At 42.8% G+C, this 22,075-nt stretch overlaps 1 protein-coding gene across 1 annotated transcript in view; it reads left to right on the top strand.

The window, feature by feature from the left end:
* Nucleotides 1-22,075, top strand: part of XKR4 (XK related 4) — a 322,820-nt gene that overhangs the window by 195,067 nt on the left and 105,678 nt on the right. The window lies entirely within an intron of this gene.

A 22,075-nucleotide genomic window follows, 5' to 3' on the forward strand; every position in this document is an offset into this window, starting at 1 on the left:
TAAGAGGCACTCTACATATAGATCCTATGGGGAAATTTTTACAAAAGAATAAGGCATGAGAATTCCTCTCTAAGAAATTCATATATAGTTGGGGAGATAAGGCTTGTTCACAAGGGGAAAAAACTATCATACAAGGTGTAATTATGATAAATTTCAAATCAGTAGCACAAATGTGCCAGGGTCTAGAGCAGAGGTAAGGATGAAGTGTGGATGGAGTCAAGTTGTGTAGCCTGTGATTTTGATGTGGCCAAACAGGATATTCTGGACTTGATCCTTTAGTCAACAGAAACCACAGACGACATCTGAGCTGCAGAATGACCTGATGTGGGTGATATTTAGGAAGATGACTATAGACGAGAGAAAACTGGCAGAAGGCAGACCTGTTAGGGATATAATTGTCCAGACAGGAAGCTGTGTACACCTGGATAGGGATACTGGTGACACTAGTGACCACTATTTGTTTAATACTTACTATTCCAGGCCCTGTCATGGGTGCTTAGCATATATTACTTCCAGTTCTCACGGTAACCAAGCGAGGTCCGTATTATTGTCTGCGTCTTGCAGCTGAAGAAAGAGTTTCCCAGTGATTAGGTGGTTTGTTCAATGAGATTACAAATCAAGTCATCAGGTCTGTCTGGATCCTAAGATGTACTACACAACATTACCCTCATTTGTGAAAGTTAGGTGGATTGGGGTAATGGATGTAGCTGCAAAATTATATTTGAGCTTCTAAGCCTGATTGCTTTGAATTTTCAAGGACAAGGAGACCTAAAGAGGCCAGAAAATGAACATGGCCAGGGTCACGAGCAGGACTGTTGCACAAGATGATTTCAGGAACAGTGAGGACGTGCATCTCATTCTGCTGCTTAAAATCATTTTACAAAAGGCAAGACCTAGGATTCCAGTAGCCCCAGGAGAAGAAACACAAGTTACATTCACTCCAAGGCATATAGGAAACATGTCAGAGCCTTTCTGGCCGAAATAGTTTGACTACCTTGGGCAGAAACCAAAGCACGGGGTCAGCAGGCGCCTAACTGAGGGCGGCAGGGCGATCACAGGAACGCTGACCTGCTTCACGGTGTGGCCTTTACGTCAGGGCCTTTTTATAGAAGTCGCTAGATTTTTTCCCCATTTAGAAAAATTAAGGATTTTCAATATATGCTCGAAATCCATTTCTTACTCAGAAGGCCTCATTACCTTGTCACCAAATCAAAAGAATTGAAGGGAAATCAGTGCCCTTAAAGTACACAAACTGCTCAAGTACTGTGTTTAAGGCAGTCTCCCCTTTGATTTCTAACAAACAATATTATTAATTCATTGCTGGAGATGGCACAGAAGTAAAACCAGAGTTAAAATAAGCCTCCCTACCGCATGATCATGACAGTCTTTATAGGTTTAAATTGCTTCTAGGTTGTACTTTGCCAAAGCCATTCCTGAATGAGACCTTGCACTCAAATAGTATTTGTGTCCTTTAATGAACAGAAGTGTAGCACAGTATCTTTTTAATGATTGCCACAAACGTTATTAACATTCTTTACGCATAAAGAACCATAGTTGACATAGAACTCAGCAAAATATCAGAGTAAAAACAAATTTTCCCTATAATAACTTTGACTTTTGTGACATTTTGCGTGGGGAAAAATAAGTCTGCCTGACCTTTCAGCCAGAACAAATAAGATGCCAATTGCCAAGTTCACAGAGTGAACTCCAGCAGCAGAAAATGAGATACAGTTTTGCAATCAAAATGCTAGTATAGTGTGGTGATGGCATCAACCAAATCTTGGGAAAATTCACATCCCAATTTCTATGGATGGAATTTTTCATGTCTAGGCTTCAAAAGAAAGGTTCATGATGTTACTGGAAAAGTACGTGGTGCGTAAAGAGGGGACATCCCCGTGTTGACGTAGGAACACAATATCAATGTCCCAGAGAATGTCACAAATTACACAATAATACTTGAATAGTGTCTCAGATTTTCTAAGTTGCCTTGGGATGCATCTCCTTACTCCTCACATCTAGGCCTTTGGAAAGTACCATCAGCTTGGCCTCTAGAAGCACAGCAGCCTCCACCCATGCTTCCTGCAATCCAGGTCCACAGGGAGCATTTAGGTGGGTTCGCCCTGCCCAGCAAGCAAGAAACAGCCGCCTACTGAGGCTGCCTGGCCCTGCCCAGCCTGGCCCGGCTCCCTCCCCAGCCTCATCTCCTGTCACTCACAGTGACCCCACTATGTGGCCCTCTTTCTCTCTTTGAAGAGCAGAAAATGCTGACCTCAGGGCCTTTGCACTTACCCTTCTCTTCCTGCAGCTCCCTCCCCTGAACCTTCTCAGGGCTAGCACTGTCATGTCATTCAGATCTCAGCTGCGATGTCCCCTCCTAAGACAACCCTTCCCTAACTACTCAATTGAATTTACCCACCACACATGCACTCTCTCTGTTTTCTTTGCTTCACAGAAATAATTCTCTGAAATGACCTTGTTTGTGTATTTGTTCATGGTCTCTTCTCCACAACCTGTAGACTCCCCAAGATGGGGGACTCTGACCGTCTTGTTCACAACTCTGTCTCCAGTGCCCAGATCACTGCTGGGAATGAGGTGGACCCTCAGTGAATATATGTGGAATCTTCACAATTTCCTGATTTAATAATATGGCATTTCCCCTTCAACCAGGAAAGTTGGCTTCCTAAACCTTCTCATGCCTCTGCCTCTGTCTCTGCTTCTACCTCAGGAAGCTACAGTTCACAGCTGATGTATTTAAAATCGTGGAGAAAAATAGAATAGGGAAAGAGCTGAAGGAAAGAGGGGTCCACAATCCCAAATTAGCCCATAGAGTCTACATAAATATTCTACATGGACCAAATTTAAGTAACAAAAGTAGTACACTAAATAAAAGAGAACATAATTGCACTTGACATAACTTAGTAATTAGAGATTCTAAAGATTCCATTTCTATTTTCTAGTCTGTGCTTCCTAGACTTTTTACAGACTCTCTTTCCCTTGTTCTTTCTCTGAGATGCATTAAGGTTTCCCAATGTTCCCTATAAAAGGTGACTATAAAATGATAAGGCTTTCATCAGTCCACTCAAAAAAATAAATCATCTTATTTTATCATTAAGACTATTGCTTTGTGTTTCCATATCCGGCCCATTTTCAACTACCAAAAGCACACTCACATGAGGCAACATGAAGTAATAACAGATTTTGGCCATAGAGTACAGAAGTTTGGTTTAAATGTGAGCTCTACCACTTCCTGGTTTTCATTTAACCTCACCAAGTCTCAGGCTCAATCTGGGAAATGGGAAAAACAACTAATTCACAGAGTTAATTTCAGGATGGAGGGGAAGAATATATGTAAACGGGCTTTATGCATTGGTATGGTTATAAATGGTATAGAATCATCATCATCACCATCGTCATTATCTTTGACCCAGATCAGACATTACTGGTGGTTTTTAAATCAGCAGATAATATTTCTCTTTTCCCAGTACCTGTCACAAAAATAAATGAGGTTGTATAGCAGCAGTTAAGTGAAGTCTAGCTGTGCCACTTAGTAGTTACGTGACTTCTCTCCAGTTACCCAGTCTCACTAAGATCCAGTTTCCTCCCCTGAAAAATGAGGGAAATAATTGTCTTTACTTCAGAGGCAGGAGACAAGGATAAAATAAGAAAATGCCCATAGGGTTTAATAGGGTATCTGGCACATGACAAGCACTCAATGATCATTTACGTTAGTACCAAATTCTCTCAGGGTAGAAACTTGGGAAAGACATGCTGTTCTATAAAAATATATATTAGAGTCCACAGTACCTCAAAAGCTATTTGAATCCTCTTGGTTTAATGCATCTGAAGGGTTGCTTCTTCTACCCAAAGTGACTGAGTTCAACAATAATGAAGTCATGCTCCCTCGAAGCTTTCTACTGAGATCTTAAACTTCCTGAACTCGTCACCTCGACATCCCTGAGACGGGCATACCCAGGCATCTTCTGAACTTAGACAGCTGCTGTTAGTACCTGAGGATGTTTTGATCAATGTGTAAAACCATGAAGCAAATCCAAAGGTAATAAAGATACACATTATATTAGAAAACCCAATAAGTAGAAACCTAAATTCACTAAACAAATTACTTGTGGGGTATACACATTTCCAAAGAATCACTTGCTTTACAAAGTGGCTAATTATAGGGTTCCTTGCAGTAAAGAGTTCCTTGCAATACTATGCAGCAATTAAGGGAATATCTTTATGAATTAGATATACATGTAGCGATACCTATGGGTCTTAAAAACACGGCACTGGATGAAAAAGAAAGTAAAATATTTTTAATACAATGCCATTTAATAAGCAAATGCATGCAAACAGAACAAATACAAGAACGAATGCCAGTTTCTTAGAATGTTACATATACATTCACCATGTGACCCAGCAAGCCCACTTATAGTTAGTTATTCTAGAGAAAGGAAGCATACATTCACACAAAATCGTGCATTTGAATATTTACAGCAGTTATATTTATAATCAGCAAAACATGGAGACAACCCAAATGTCCTTCAAAGGGTAAACGGATAAACTGTGTGAGGTGAACGTGGTAACCGTTATGCTATGGGAGCTGGCCCAAACCGTGGTGCTTCTATACAACAGGATACTACTCACCGATCAAGAGAAATGGTTGACTGATACAGGCAATGACTTAGATGAATCTCAAGTTGAGCGAAGAAAACCTAATCTCAAAATATTAAACACTGTATGATTCTGTTTATATAACATTCTTGAAATGTCAAAATTACAGTGATGGAGAACAGATCAGTAGTTGCCAGGGTTAGGTTTAGGGTTGAGTACAACTATAAATGGGTAGCACAGGGAGTTTATTTAGGATAACCTTAGCCTGACTGTCATGACAAGTTTACTGAATCTACACATGTGATAAAATTTTATAGAGCTATACACCAAAGAAAGAAAAATAATGTGCTTATAAAAACTGATGGAAGCCAAAATAAGGTGTGTAGCTTGGTTAATAGTATTGTGCCAGTGTCAGTGTCAAAATTCTGATTGATAATTGTAATATGATTATGTAAGTTGTTATCTTTGGGGGATTCTTGGGGAAGGTCACTTGGGAACTCTATACTATTTTTTCAACTTCTATGTGAGTCTAAAATTATTTCTAAGTAAAAAGTTTTTTTTAAGAACAAATGCCAATTAAAAGAATGCATATTAAACACATTTTCATGGTTGCCTATGTGAAGAAAGAAATGGAGACCAGAGGGGGAGAGAGAAAGATATTCCAGAGTCTATTTAAATACTTGATTTATAATTTTAAGGGGCGACATTGCAGTTCTCTATTACTAGATTATACACACCATGAGGTCAAGAAATGTTTATTAGTCGTTTCTGGATCTCTCAGTGACTAGCATAGTGATGTGTGTATATTAGGTTCAGAATGAACATTCATTCTATTGTTAAACAAATTAACTAGTGAACATATCTATTTCATAGCTGAACTCCATAAAGCAAACAATCCTAAATTTGCAAGTCTATTTTAAGTCTGTTTTAATGGAAATGTTGATAGTTTGTGAACGCGTACTTTAACCATTACGCTTTATATTTAGGTCTAAAACATTTTTGTAGGATGCAGTTACGTCATGCCTAGCTCTTCCCCCAAAGTGGATGTGACTGCCATCAGTAAATTCAGGAATTCAGTGGAAATAGCAGATGGGAGACCAACGTGATCTGAGAAGGGCCTTTGTGTCTCTTCCCATCAAGATTTTCCTTTCAACAGAAAAGAAATTATAGTTCCTAGAAATGTCCACATGGAGGTTTCTGGAATCCAACTGCAACTCTTGAATTAAGATGCCCCATTAATCAAATCACATTTTTTGTTTCACTAGTTTTTGTATTTTCCTCATCCTCCTCTTTGACCTTAAGTGGGCCTGCATGTAATTTAATATTCCTTTATGATACTTTATGAATCAAGGCCATGTTTCTCAACTAGTAATTGCAGTCCTTAAACGTGTAATGAAGGTTGAGCAACGATCCTACTCCTTGTTGCTCGTTTATGCTGGGGAAGAGTGAAAACATCTAGGAAGAGCATATCCTGTTAAATGATGACATGGAGAAAAGACAGAAGTTAGTGGAAGGGAGACAGGGAGGAAGGAGCGGGATGGGAGAGAGAATCTGTACGTGGAGGTGGGGAGGTGATGGTAAAATAATGGGTTTTTCAGTAACTAGGTAGACATGAAGGGGGGTGCTCTGAAAAGTTCACATGATCTGAAAACATTGAACTACCTTGGAGGGAATTTTTCTAAAAGAAGACCCTTTGCTAGCTTTTCTCATCTCTGAATGCTGTTGTCATTCTGAGAATAGGACAAGTACTTTTCTTATTCTTGACAGGAAAGGCAGGGTATTTTCCTCCCTGTCGTATAAGAAAGTCAACCACGGGACTCTTGATTACCCTGCTGCCGTATTCAAGAGGACGTGTCTTCCTTTTGCTGTGAACAGCATGTCCTCCGTTTTGTCTCTTGCCTGAGCCGGGTAGAAACAAAAACTGAATACAGAGATAGGCTGGCGTGGCACGCCCTGGACGACAAACTTAATTGAGCAATAAGTGAAACATATAAGGATTCTGTTAGGCTTCATGAAAATAGAAAATCGTGTGGGTTTGAGAGAGATCTCCTCTTAAAAATAAAAAAAGGGGGCTTCCCTGCTGGCGCAGTGGTTGAGAGTCCGCCTGCCGGTGCAGGGGACGCGGGTTCGTGCCCCGGTCCGGGAGGATCCCGCATGCCGCGGAGCGGCTGGGCCCGTGCGCCGTGGCCGCTGAGCCTGCGCGTCCGGAGCCTGTGCTCCGCAGCGGGAGAGGCCACAGCAGTGAGAGGCCCGAGTACCGCAAAAAATAAATAAATAAAAATAAAAAAATAAAAAAGGATCTGTTTTTAAAAATGCTAATTGCTCTCCCAGATTTTGTTTTTTAATTCACGTCTTTAATCTGGGCAACTTTCACTTACCTAGTTCCTCCTCCCGCACAATCCTTGAGGAGAAAAGTAAAGTTCTAGATTCACTTCTGGCAAACATCTTAGCCTGGATCCGCCAGAAAGCGGAGCCTGAGACAAGAGCCAAGGGTGTGCATGTGGTTTATTTGGAGAGGTGGTTTCAGGGGATAGGAGACAAGAAAGGAGGGACCACCAGCCCGGGGCGCACTGTGGGGCTGGTCTCCACTGTGGGAAATGGGCTAGACACCCCCGGGTGAGGGAAGAGGGAGTTCTGATCCAGCGATTCCTCTGATCCTCCCTGGTCAAGGGTGGCCCCAAGAATGAGAAGTCCCGGGGCAAAGATTAGGAGGAAAGACCGCAGCGCCGGCAAGGTTCCACTCATTACCCTTGTATGAGGTCAATAGAGTCAGCAACAGCCTAAGTGAAGTTAGACAGAGGCTGGGAGGCATGTCGCAGGGCAGCCGTGGGCGTCAAGACAATCGCTCCTCGACACTTTTAAGCATTTTCATGCTTATTTGTGACAAAGTTAAATAATAAATAAATGGAAGTATCTCAGGCAGCTGTTGACAAGCAGATGGCTCCGTGTCAGGACCCAGAATAGGAATCTCAGCCTTGCCCTAGAGAATCTCACCCTTTAAAGCCTGCTCTGAACCACAGGTATATCAGGTTCAACTCCATATTGAGGGAACGAGTTAGCTTTGACCCAAATAACATTTAAATTTTTTTTTATCGAGGTATAGTTGATTTACAATATTATATTAGTTTCAGGGGTACAGCTTAGTGATTTAGTATTTTTGCAGATTATACTCCATTAAAAGTTACTACCAAGACTTTTGTAAGACTTAGAATGGCTCTGAGTCCCTGTGCTATATGATATAGCCTTGTTGCTTATCTACTTTATATATAGTAGTTTGTATCTGTTAATCTCATACTCCTAATTTGTCCCTGCCCCCTTCCCTCTCCCCTTTGGTAACCACTAGTTTGTTTTCTATATCTGTGAGTCTGTTTCTGTTTTACATATACATTCATTTGTATTATTTTTTAGATTCCACATATAAGTGATATCATACAGTACTTGTCTGTCTTTGTCTTACTTCACTAAGCATAATATTCTCTAGGTCCATCCACACTGTTGTGAATGGCAGCCTTCTGTTCTTGTTTATGGCTGAGTAATATTCCCCAGATAACATTTTGATATAAGATGAGCAAGTGGCCATTTAGGCATGGGTAGCTGACACATTTTCCTGGACTGGAAACCTGAGGCTGCTTTATAACTTAAGGTGCTGAAGTGGGTCTGGTTCTGTGTAGATAGCATGGATTTGGGGGACCAACAGAAATGGCATCTATGATGAGCTCAACTGCTTACTAGCTGTGCAACCTTCCTAAATGACCTCTGATGGTGAGGATTCCTCACGGGTCAGAGGGAGTAGATAGCACCACCTTCATTAAGTGTCTGAGAAGAAAAAGAAAATGCATATAAAGCATTTTACCCAGTGCCTCTGTGTTTTAGGTGGAAAGTTATTGTTAATTCCCTTTGTCTGATTATGCGCATTCATTCTCGAAAGTTGAAAAACAAAAGCAAGCCTTGAAACTGCTCAGATACTGTCTTAGCCTCCCTCGATGGGGTCCATGTACATCCCTCAGCTGCCATTCAAAACCACATTGGGAGTTCAAGTCAGGGTGGCATGGTACCTCCTTTTTTTAATGTCAGCAAGTTTAATTTAATTCTGGGCTATGGTAAAACAACAGAAGGGTGTAGGCTGTCTTTTGTTCTTCATGCAGTGTGCTAAAAATTACACGATAGACAATAAATTAAGAAAAGCTGCCCTATAAGTTTCAATTAAACCTTACATTGGTCTTAATATTGAATATATCATCCTGAATCACATTTCCATAAACCACAATAGAAGTTCAGGCAAAGGCTGTAAGAACATGTTAGATTTTTACTACTATTATTTTTCCTCAACTAAAACCGTCCCCTCAATAAAGCGTGAAATCAGTCGGATTTTCCTCTATGACGTAAAACACAAAATCAAGTCTCATTGACCACAAATGTGGTTGAATTGAGTCCAAAGCACAATGCATGACTTTAGTTCATAAATTACCAGAAGAGCTCAAATTCTATCCTGAAAGAATGCATGTACGTTCCCATTCTCTCTTGACTTATGTTGTGATTTTAAAGAAAATTGGCTGGCAGGCACTAGTTGATAATAAAATATGATATGATGACACAAGAGGAAGGTCTGTGTGACAGAACGCTCAAAGAAGAGAATAACAACACAAAAGGTTTTAAATACTTTATATGCTATTACATACACAACTGTCAACTGTCAGCCCACAGAGATGCATTTTCAGCTGAGCCTGTGTGATGTATGGGGTGTGTGTGATGATGTTGGTTCTTGACGCACCCCGTGTGTGTGTATGTATTATATATATATATATACACACACACATATATATTTGAACCTCATAATTCAGCTTTAAGTTTAGATCAATGAACTTACATTTAGACCGATGAGTTGGAAAGGAACAAAGAGAGAAAATACGTATCACAGAGTAATCAACTTCAGGAACCTGTAATCTAGTGAGAGTCAAAAATAAATAGCATATGAAGCAACTCGACCAAATACCTATTGCATCACTTACTGATGCCAAGGAGCTCGAAGACCAGCTCAGAATGCTTCCCAACTCAGTTATCTCCAACTGATCAGAGTTTGCATGCAAAACAAAACTATTCTTCGCTCAAGAATTAGGGATCATGGGGTGTCCAGACTTCTGGTGCTGAGTGAGTTCAATAGAATCTCAGGGGGTAAGAATCACTGTGGTAGGAAGAGAGGTGAGGAAAAGCTTGCGCTAAGCCTGGAGGAGCGGCGCTTGGACTTGGCTGGGCACTTGGTGCCGGAGGACAAATGCGAGCCGACACCAAAGGAGGAAGGAAACAGGGCAGGCGGGGCGGGGAGGCAGTCTGCGCGGGTCACGTGTGCACTTCCACGTGAGCAGATAACCTGTAACGTCAGACCTGATAAGAGAAAGTGTGGAGAGCCCAGCAGAGGACGTTGGGGGCCATCTGGGGGCCACTGGCACTGATGCCATGCGAGTGGTATTTTGGAGGAAGAGAGTGCATCGTTGAGGGTGCTGCTTTGAGCCTGTGATGTGACCAAGAGGAGGGTTTGAGTGTAAGTGGCTGATTTGAAGGCAATTCTAGGAAGCACTGGTGGGGGTGGGGAAGTGGGACCGGGAAGGGAGGACAGTCAGAAGGGTGGGTGTCAATGAGTAGGTCGTACTGTGGGCCTCGGGGACTCAAGCCCCCCAGGGACTCACTTCAGAATTACAGCACCTGAGGCAGCTGGGGTATTTTTCCAACCATACCTCTGGTCATTGGCAGAGGACTGACCCAGGGCATTCACTCCTCAGCCCTTCCAAGATGCCTTCATAGGGGTTAAGAGAAAAGCCTCATCTTGTACCAGAGCGTGGGTGACAAGGGGCCATGGGCAGGGATTCAACTCGCCAGGAAGCTTCCCCAGATTCTGTGTCTCCAATCCTCCTAGTTCAATTAAGGGGTGGCCCAGCCATTTCCGGCTACTCTATAAAGATGGACTTTCTAAAGATACCTGTGTCATTTTGGTCAGCATATCCTCTGAGAAAAGGCAACCACAATTGCATCTAGGATTCGACATCACGGAAACCTTATCACATTAATTCCAAGCCCCTACCATTCAACTTTCTCCTAGGAGTTTGAAATAACCCCGGCGCCCCCTTAGGTAGGCTGTGGGAAGGGAAAGACCCCCCAAGCACTCACCCTCCCCGAGAGAAGCTGGATGCCCTGTCCCGAGGTTGCCTGATGTACTCAGGTCTGGTGCCTTTTAAGCAAAGCCTTCTCGGTGGGCCTCAAACCCAAGCCTAGGGAGGAGGTGCACCATGCTTAGCGAGGTTGGCACAGTCTCAGTGTAAGTAAAAAGGTGAGCCCATCTTGTGGCTTTAAATTCTAAAATGCCTCCCAAATCATCGTTAAGTGGGCCTGAATTGGGGACTCTGATCCCATGGCCTACCCAAGATCTCCACTTGGATATTTAAAAACATCTCAGAATTACCACGTGTGAAGTCCATCGTCATCCAGTAATCTGCTCGTTGCAGGAAGTGGCAGCTCCATCTCCGTAGTAGCTCAGGGCAAACAGCTTGGAATCAAGATTGCTTCCTCTTTCTCTCACACCCTCATCTGATCTGGCTGCAAGTTCCATTGGCCTTAACTGCCAAATAAATACCCAGGATCTGCCTCATTCTCCACCGCTACTATCGAGATCCAAACAATATCACTTGCGAGGTTATTGCAATAACCGCGCTGATTCTCCTCTGCTCCCCTTCATTCTATGCTCAGCACCGCTGTCAGAGGAACCTCGTGGCCAGATTGTGTCTCTCACCTGCTCAGACCTGCAAATCGCTTCCTTACTCACTGATACAGTCCACACAGAGCCCACCAGGCCCTCTGTGACCAGACCAGACCCTCCCATTTTCCCTTTTACTCTGCCCCCTCCCCCGTTCACACCCACCTACCTGGTGCTCCTGGGATGCCCAGGAGCACATGCCCACCTCAGCCCCTTGGACCTCCTGTCCTTTCTGCCTGGAATGTTCTTCCTCAGGTTTTAAGTGGAGATGGCTTATTTCCTCTCCTTCCTTTAGATGTTGACCCAGATTTCATCTCTCCAGGGAATTTCCCTGGCTATATAACTTAATTGACAAGCACCCTGACATTCCTCACTCCCTTTCCTGGTTTATATTTTCCTTGGCACTTAGCATGAGCTTTTATATTTTACCTTCTACTTGTTTATCTTGCCTATTGTGTGTCATCCCCCACTACGATGTAAGTCTGTACATGTTTCATTCCCTGCTCTATTCCCAGAGCCCAGAGGAGTGCTGTCTCCAAATAAATGCTCAATAAACACTTGAGTGAATGAATGAGTAAAAGAGTTCATTGTTTTAGGGCTTCCCCGGTGACGCAGTGGTTGAGAGTCCGCCTGCCGACGCAGGGGACGCAGGTTCGTGCCCCGGTCCGCGAGGATCCGTGAGCCATGGCCGCTGAGCCTGCGCGTCCGGAGCCTGTGCTCCGCAACAGGAGAGGCCACAGCAGTGATAGGCCCGCGTACCAAAAAAAAAAAAAGAGTTCATTGTTTTAGATGAAGGGGACTTTTCTTTTGGAAACACTGAACTTTTTGTATGTGGGTACAATTCCTAGGGCACCATCTCCATAGTTATTAGCTTGGTACGTGGTCATGGACGTTTTGACTGGGGTCGTCCCAAAAGGGGCCCTACATGTTGTTAGACTACTTAGGTGGAAGACCAGCCCCCTGCCATGTTTAGCGCTTTGTTTTTTCACATCCCATTCATTAAATTTTTGCAGCCAATTGTGGTAAGAAAATTTTCTCTGGGTTATTAAACACAGTTGAGAACAAAGATTGCTGAGCAAATAGGATAAGGAAATCATTGTGTCTATGATGATGGAGAAAGGTCTTCTCCCCATCCTAACTCATCTCCATGAGCCACTCTGGACTGTATTCCATGTGAGTCCTCCCCAGGAGGGAACATTCCAAGCTTAGAACAAGCGCTAGCTGTCAGCACGGGAAGTTCCTCTGCTTTCGTCCTCCTGAGCTGATAGCACAACCTACAAAACTCTGGCCCGAGGAGAATTTCAGCTCTCTGCTCTTAGAAATTAGGTGCTCAGGGTCAAACCAGCCAGTGTAAGCTTGGAGCAAGCGGACATTTAGGGTTCTCCTCTCAGCATCTGGCTACACGAGACACAGGTGATGCCTCCATGGACAGTGAGGCTGCCGGGCAAAGGGATGGGCATCTGCCACTCACGACGAAGCTCTCCTACGCACCAGAATGAGGTATTTTAGACCCAGTGAGTGAAGACCTACAGTCCTTCTGTTCGCCATCTTTTCACAGCACTATGTTTTTTTTGTTTTGTTTTGTTTTTTTGCGGTACGCGGGCCCGCCGTGGCCTCTCCCGTCGCAGAGCACAGGCTCTGGACGCGCAGGCTCAGCAGCCATGGCTTACGGGCCCAGCCGTTCCAGGACCGGGGCACGAACCCACGTGCCCTGCATCGGCAGGCGGACTCTCAACCACTGCACCACCAGGGAAGCCCAGCACTATGTTTTATGTTGTCTAATTCTGCCAAGAGTTTGGGGAGACACAACTTGAATCTCTTCTTCCCCTAGAATGGATGAATAAATAAATAGACAATAAAATTCTAACAAGACGACAATATGAACAGTAATAAAGTGTCTGAAGGAGAATGCAAAATCATTGTGTTTGGGCCTGAACAACTCTAAGTGTCCAGTGGTGCTGGTGAAATCGATCCTTGTAATGTACATCTGCTCGTGGACCTTTCAGGCAAGACCCCAGCCCACCCTGGGCTGTAACGTGGTACCCTGACCTGCCTCTCCTTCTCTCTTCCCTACCAACTTGGCCGCCCAATGGATGTGATGGGTCAGATGCCCCAGGCCTGTGGATTTTTCAGCCAACTTTTAAAAGTATAAATGGCCATAAGTCTGCTCAAGTGAAGGATTAAAAAGCTGCAAGGCAACATCTTGTCTTTTAAATAGAATAAAACATTATACACACGCACACAACGGAACTTTCCTCATTTGTCATAAAATCAGTCAATTCAACAGGGCTGAGGATGGAAGTTCTGATTCTGTCACAATCACTATTTCCTGAGTAATAAGAACAAATATTCTATTAATCTGTTTTTCTAAACATAGTTAATAATTTCTATTAGTATGCTTTCAATCTTTTGAAGTCTTAAGTTACACCATGTCAGTATTATGTCAGATAGTAGTCACTGCTGTATTGGCTCCAAGCCGCCCTTCTCCATTTTAACACATTGTTTACTATTAAAATGTTAGTACATTGATTTTACCATGAAATATTAGTATATTGGGACTCTAAGGAAAAAAATAATTGGGGGAGAAATGCTCCTTTTATTTTCTCTGAAGGCTGGGTACCAGTTGCTATGAGGTGTTCAGAGTGAATAAAGAATCTTCCTTTCAAGTTCAATAACTTTCTCATCTGTTTTAGCTGAATTTACTAAGTAGCCCCAGAGACCCTGGTCACACTGCCCATTACAAGGAAACTTATTTGGTGGAGAAAAAAGTTCTATTCTTTCCTACTCTAGGTTTGAGGAATACATGAGAACTTGTTTATGTAATAAGTATCATTATGAGAGGTATGCATGAAAATTAAACAAAACAAAAATAACCATATCCCATAGGTAAATTTTATTTTCAGAGAAGACTAAAAATAAAATCAATCAAAGGGCCTTTTTATCAAACACAAGATGCTAACTAAGTATGCTTTCACGTTGTGTGAGCTCATACTGTATAAGAATGCTCTATACCATGATAGAAGCTCTTAATATCTTACTAGCACTAGAGTACTATTCTCCTCTGAGAACCCAAATTAATTCTAATTATCTGAGCAAGAGAGAGAGAGGTGGAAATACAGCTCACAGGTCAGATACATGCAGAGAAAGCCAAAGCCTCGTTAGTCTAAGAGGCAGTGTTGCTTTGGGGAGAAAAATAAAAGTATCGTGAGTGAGGAAAAGCTGTTGAGGTTCTTGTCCCATTGGAGGATTTCTGGGAGATCCTGAGGATATTCTCCATCTCTCTTTCCTTATTGCAAATATCCATGAAAGGCACAGCAGAGGCACGACACGCACACCCGCACTGGAGCGCTTAGGGGCTCTGGGTGAGAGGTGATCCCCAGGCCGCTGTGAGGGGATGGCTCTGCAGCACGGGTGACAGCGCACCCCGGTCCCCTCGGGTCAGCGTGGCCCAGACTGACCTCTTAGGGCTGTGACCTCTAACGCTTGGGTCAACCATAAGGTCAAGCAATGCATTCGTTCCCTCCTAATGCACACTTTTTCCCCCTTGGAATGATTGATGGGAAATAGAATCTAATTTTAAAGCAACAGTCACTAGGAAATTTTCCCCTGTAGAAATATAGGACAGAATATTGTCATTTTTACTGTTATTGGCATAATGGAGACAACAGAAACTTGCTGTTCTGGTGTCAAAACAAGGTTTTGTGGTCATGGCTGTTGTTTAAAATATTCAATACAGAATATTTAAGATGACAAACCGTACAACTTCGTCCCTTGTCAGTGCCTACTGTTGATGAGAGAGAGAGAGATGATCGATAGACATATGTGTGTGTATTATGATATATATATAGTGGATGTATATACATATATAATAGTTAAAGCTTTGCTTGTAGCCAGGCCACAGAAGAAAATACCAGTTGCTGGGATCAGTGTTTATTTATGTTGTTTCTTTAAAGCTCTTCTGCTCAGATTTTATTCTGCAGTTTTCAGATAGTAAAAATAACATCTGTTAACAGCTAACCTGTTTCATGTGCTATAAGAGAAAGAAAATGCAATATTAGAATATATATGCATCACATCCTCATAGCTGTTAATGATTTCTGATTCAGCTATATCAGTAGTTAACATTTGATCCAATATTATTTAAGGACTGAGGTATTCCTCATAAATATGGACTATCTGAAACTTGTTATATACATCTCATTTCCCAACAAGTAATGTAAAGATTATCTCAATCACATTAAATTGTAGATTAAATACATACTAGATATATAATGCTTGACATGCTGAATGTTTGGAATTTTCCTCCCTAGCTTATCACTTTTGCCGTACTATGTTTAGGTCTGAAGTTGGTAATGTGAGGGGCTGTGAATTTAGTCCAGGTTGCTCTTTGCACCTGGAAAATATTGATGAAAAGGAGCTGAGAATTTAAATGCAATTTACATCTTCAGAAAATCAGTGGACTGGATTTTGTGTAGGTATGTGGAGGGCGTGGGTTACGTGTGGGTGTCTTTGTGTGAGGTATGGTAGGGAGTTACGTAGATGTGTTTGTGTGTCTGCATCTTCAGTAATGCTGCGGAAATTACAAAATTAAGATATTCTTAGGAATGAGGTCATGTTGATAAGGTTGGTGCAGAATTCCTGGTGTCATTTTGTGAGGTAAGGAAAGCCCTATCTTCCATTAGCGTGCTCCACAGGACGATAAATTAGAATGACCCTATCAGGAAATACAGTAAAGATGGCAAACATCTTCTGAACGTGTTCACCTCAGAGGAGGAGTTGGACACACCGACATTTCAGAGTGGGGTTTACCGGGAACATCTCCTGTTAGCAAGAATGAGAGCTGTGTGTTTAAGCCACTACCCTCTCGTGCTTACTACATACTTCATCCTCGATGACGAAGACTTGAAACTTTTTTCCTTCTTAAACGGAGGCAATTCATTGGTAATTATGATAAAATTTTAACCATAAATATGGCTTTTTCTAAATCCTCCCTATATGAATGTCTTTTCATTGACATCAACTTCCTTGGTCACCTATGCCTGTTGGGTGTTATTTGTCTTTTTATTAATACAGCAAAGCAGAATCCTAAGAAAAAGAACCTTAGTGACGCCTCCAAGCCCCACCTGGACGCCATGCTGGATCCCTTTGACGCTCAGGAGGTGTAGAAACTACCTTGTTTCCCAGCAGAGCGGTGACCTTCTGTATCTGCCCTCGGGGAGAACAGGCAAAGGCCAAATCCAACACTCCCCAGAATAAAATGCCTAAAGGAAACAAGAAGAACTGAAGACATAAAACCACCTGAATTTTTAGGGTCAAAGAGGTGGCCTTATAGAGGAGCCCAGAACACCGATAACCTTGGTGTGCAGCGACATCCCTGCACACCGTGAACACAGCACGTGCACGAGACACATCTTGTTTAACGCTCACATAGCCGTGAAGGAGGTACGGTTCTCTCCACCTTAAGATAAAGAAACTTGGATCAGAAGCTAAGTGGCCATAAGAATCAGAGGGGAGAAAATACTTCCCAGTTAAATCATAATAACACAGATGCCAAGGAGACAAGACTGCTTGGAGTTTGTCTTCAAGTATGCAAAGGGTCGTTTTCCAGGGACAGGCCGTCAGCCATCCTCCCCTCCCCCAGAATAGACATGTGTTATGATGCAATGTGAAGGATCTGGATTAGACTAGGAGGGCAACTCACAACCATGAACTTCTCAACTCTGTCTACCCAGTAGATGACTGCCAAGAACCATTCAAAAGCTAACTTGTGGGCTTCCCTGGTGGCGCAGTGGTTGAGAATCTGCCTGCCAATGCAAGGGACACGGGTTCGAGCCCTGGTCCAGGAAGATCTCACATGCAGCAGAGCAACTAAGCCCGTGCGCCACAACTACTGAGCCTGTGTGCCACAACAACTGAAGCCCGCGCGCCTAGAGCCCGTGCTCTGCAACAAGAGAAGCCACCGCAGTGAGAAGCCTGCGCGCCACAATGAAGAGTAGACCCCGCTCACTGCAACTAGAGAAAGCCCGTGTGCAGCAATGAAGAGTAGCCCCCACTCGCCGCAACTAGAGAAAGCCCGCGCGCAGCAACGAAGACCCAACGCAGCCAAAAATAAATAAATAAATTTATTTTTAAAAAAAGCTAACTTGTGGAGTCACATATCAAGGCGTCCCCTCGGCATCTCTGACCAGCATCGTAAGTTCCCAGGCTCCGCTGGTGGGTTGGATGGAGCACAGTGGAAGCATCTTGTCAGATCCACTGAGTGAAGGTGCAGGGGCAGCCGTGATGAGGGCCCTTCGTGGAAGGCAGACAGCACAGGCTCACGTTGCCATCATAGCTGTCTACGACCAAGGGTGCACTTCAGCGCCTCCCAAGTTTCTTTGGTCCTGATTTTGATTCAGGGACATCTTACACAGCTGTCCCTCGTTGGGGGCCTCTTTGTCTCCTGGGGTTCAGTTTCAGACCTGAGGCCTCACGTCTACCACATCATTAGTTCTTGCCAAAGGGATTATAACTTCTTACAGAATATTTCCGTTTTAAAACCTCTTCCCTTTTTGAAACTCACCTACGGGTGCTTAACACAAGAAGTAACTCCAAGGCTCTTGTCCTGGTAGCTATTAAAAACACAAACAAACCAAGACATCTGCACAGAAGAGTTAACTTGACAGTTCTGCTCCTGTTTCTGGAACACAATGACTTTTCACTGGAACACAAGTCCTTCTTCACGTCATTCTAAATTTCTGTGGAAAAGAACCCATGAGCTTATTCTTTTATGTTTATTTCTCAATTCCCTATGCAGTTTACTAGATTAAAAGACACAATAGTCTAGCTTCTTTGAATAATCCCTCATCTGTCCCCATTTGTTAGAACTGAATGACAGATATGACCAGTCTTCCTTTGCTCTCTGCATTGATGTTCTGTCTCTAGAACAGCTGGTATTACCAGTTAGGTGAGAGGTGTTTGGGGCTGTTTGTCAACGTGGACAAAATTCCCTGCCCTGAGAAGTAACTTATTATGAAACCAGATCTCCCTAGAGTCAAACCTCTGGCTGGACGCTCTGGGGAAGCAGACGTGGAACTGCATGATACAGGTCAAATGTAGAACAAGAGCTGAAGCCCTAAAGACCTCTCTCAGGGACTCGCTCTACAACTGGAGGGCTGGTGTCCACACAGCCCACACAGGAGATAGCCGTGGCAGAGGGGAAGGAACCTGACACTGAAGTACAGATTTGTGTTTTCATCCCCCATTCACGTGGGGCAACATTTTCGTACCATGTGATGTGAGGAACTGGTGGGAACAGTTGTGTCTCATGGTCCACATCTCTACTCACACTCATTGGGCCTCTTCTCTTCCAACCTTCCCTTCCGGCAGCTGATAAAGAAGGTGGTGAGAAAAAATAATAATGTGACAGAATGTGGTAAACCATTTACATATTGACAAGATGGAAGAGAACCAATTGTGATCGCAAAGCCTCTTTATTGTCATCGTTTTTCAGAGCACAGACTTGAGAAAAGCCCAAGCTGACTGAGCTGTGGGCATAAGACCCCTGATGTCCATCACTGTTGAGTTCGAGAAAGTAGAAAACTCTCCTGATACTGTGTAATACTCTAAATAGCGCTAATGTCCACTAAATCGCATAGACCATTGTGTGCTTCCAGCTGGAAGCAAAAACTGATATGATGTAGGCTCTTGGTCCGTCTCATGAAAATAACTAATTATAAAGAAATAGAATTTGAGACTTTCCCCCCAATTCAACTTAACACACTTTGATGAATCCCAGCGTGAACAGAAAATAGTGCTCAATGGTGAGCTTCAGTGATGAGTGAGCGCCCTCCAGCCTTGGAGGTCTGGAGCAGAAGCCAGCACAGAAACAGATAAACCCACCCAGTGGGGTAGCTCCCGTGTTAGCGGCACGCACAAGTTGGGTGCAGGGAAGGATTCTCGGTTGGAGTCATCAAGGAAGGTCTTCTGAGGTGAGATGCATCAGCAGAGTTTTAAACCACAACTGTAAGTTTCCGTAGTGGAGAAAAGAGACAAGGTCATTCTAAGAAAAGGTAACATGAACGTGCAAAATGCATTTCAGGCCAAGAGTGCTACATAGGCAAATACGCTTCTTATCAGAACGCAGGGCATTTTCCTCATCTTTGTGTCTTTACATATGTAGTTTCCTTGGGCTTTTTTGGAAATGTTTGCATGTTCTGAATTTTTAAAATTCTGAAATCTTTTGCACATTCATGTTACCCATATATATAATGCTTGTATAACTATATATTATATATATATAAGGCATGTGTTTTGGCGTAACCTTGGAATTTTTAAGTAGTCAGATAAAATTATTATAAGGACTTCGACTTTCTGGTCAACTTTCTTCAAGCAAGAAGGCAACCTTTGTATTCAGTGATGTACAGGTGTTAAACGAGCCCCTGTGGCTCTGGTAACCCCTACCTTCCCCCCCGCCACTGTCCATAATAAACAGGGGCGCCACTGTCCCGCCACATAATACTGTGATGGGAAGACAAAATCGCCTTTTATTTCTGTTCCAGAATCAAATTTTCAAATGTGATTCATGGAAGGAATGAATGAAACGGAACACAAAGGAAAATATACAAACCAATTTTACATAAATCAGTAAAAACTGTGGCAAAGCAGCTTAGGAATGTTGACCTACAGTCCACTTGATCAAGACACTTATAGCAGGAGAAAGCTTTGGATTCACAGGGAGGGAAAATATAACATAAATCCATATTATTTTTAAATTTTTATTTATTTTTTTAATTTTTATTTTATATTGGAGTATAGTTGATTAACAATGTTGTGTTAGTTTCAGGTGTACAGCGAGGTGATTCAGTTATATGTACACATGTATCTATTCTTTTTCAAATTATTTTCCCATTTAGATTATTACAGAGTATTGAGCAGAGTCCCCTGTGCTGTACAGCAAGTCCTTGTTGGTTATCTATTTTAAATATAGCCACGTGTACATGTCAATCCCAAACTCCCAATCTATCCCTCCCCCCCATTACCCCAGTAACATAAGTTCACCCTCTAAGTCTGTGAGTCTGTTTCTGTTTTGTAAATAAGTTCATTTGTGTCACTTTTTTAAGATTCTGCACAGAAGTGATATTGTTACGCCACTCAAAAGTCAATTCTCGAGAGACAAGTGTTGGTAGGGGAAAGGTTGCTTTATTTTGGAGGCCGGCAACCGGGGGAAGGGCGGACTCCTGTCCAAAGGCCGACTCCCTGCCGACACTCGAGGAGCAAGAGCTTTTATAGGCAGAGGGAGGGGGCTACGCGCAGAAACAGCACAGGCAGCTCTGACAGGCATCTTGAAATTGGTCATCGGTGGTCTGACCAGCGTCATCTCGATTGTTTTAGGTACAGGTAATCTTCAGTTCCAGGGTTGGTTTGTTTCCATTTCTCTGAGGCCAATTCTTGGAATTGTGACAGCTTCTGTCATGGCTACAGCCTGGTCATCATGTAGTTACCTTCTTCCACCTGGTGAGGGTTTCAGTATCTGTAAGACAGCTCCCAGGATACAGCTCAGAATGTTATCCATAGCCCTTAAGGAGGAACTACAGGTCCTTGACTATGCTCAATGACTAAACTATTATTATTTGGTCTCCTTGGACTGTCTTCCTTTGCTTCTGCATTTTCTCACTTCTCTGATTAAACTTATTCTTTGGCTAATTTTCTTCCACAGACAAAAGGCAGGTGGAGGACATGGTGGGGGCTGGGGGGGGGGAAGAACAATAGGGTCCTGCTCCGTTTCAGTATCATATGATATTTGTCTTTCTCTGTCTGAGTTACTTTGCTTAGTATGATAATCTCCAGGTCCATCCATGTTGCTGCAAGTGGCATTATTTCGTTCTTTTTAATAACTGAGTAATATTCCATTGTATATATACATATTACATTTAGAAGTAATTAAAGTTCCAAGTGCTGTGAAGGAGAAATTGAAGCATGTTCAGAGAGTGACCAGGGTGTCAGGGGACTTGGGGGGTCATGGGACATGTGGCTGGGGACACTAGGACTTTTGGAAGGGAGGGGAGGAAAGTGGAAATCTCTAGGGACTCTGAGGTGTCTTCCAGTATTAGAAAGGCTGTGTAGAAAAGATGAATTGGATTTGTTCAATGTGACCCTCAGGGGATGGATCAGAAGCAAAGGTGATGCAGGAGGACCAGTTTCAGAAACTCTCTCCCTAACAGTGCTGGCCTGTTACTCAAGGACCCGATTTTGAGAACTTCATCACTATTCATAAGGAATGAGCACATCATGACCCAAAGAACAAGAAAGCCAGAGCAGTAATTAGATCAAAGACTATGTCACTTTACTTTCTTCGTAGTATCTATACCCTCTTGTCTTTTCTCTCCATAGGATAATTTGACTTCTTTTTCATGGTATTAAAGAACCAATACAAGTTTGTCAGAATAAAATGTGATGACCATTCACAGACAGCCTCTTTCACACCCAACGGGAAATGGCACTGGCTTTCAGGATTGCCAAGCCTGCTTTCATTCTCATACTCTTCCAAACACTTTTGGAAAATTAATATGCAATACTTAAGGTTACCACATTGGTGATTCTTATCAGGAAATTTTCTTCAAGCAGTGGGGTAATTTTATTTTGGATTCAATACACTGTTTTTCTCTTCTTTTGTATAGCTTTGACATTTTCAATAGTAAAAGTTTTTGAAAAAGTCATCAGGAGGGTTTACAAACACAT

The sequence above is a fragment of the Orcinus orca genome, chromosome 17, assembly GCF_937001465.1.
Source record: "Orcinus orca chromosome 17, mOrcOrc1.1, whole genome shotgun sequence".
In the NCBI taxonomy this organism is placed as follows: Eukaryota; Metazoa; Chordata; class Mammalia; order Artiodactyla; family Delphinidae; genus Orcinus; species Orcinus orca.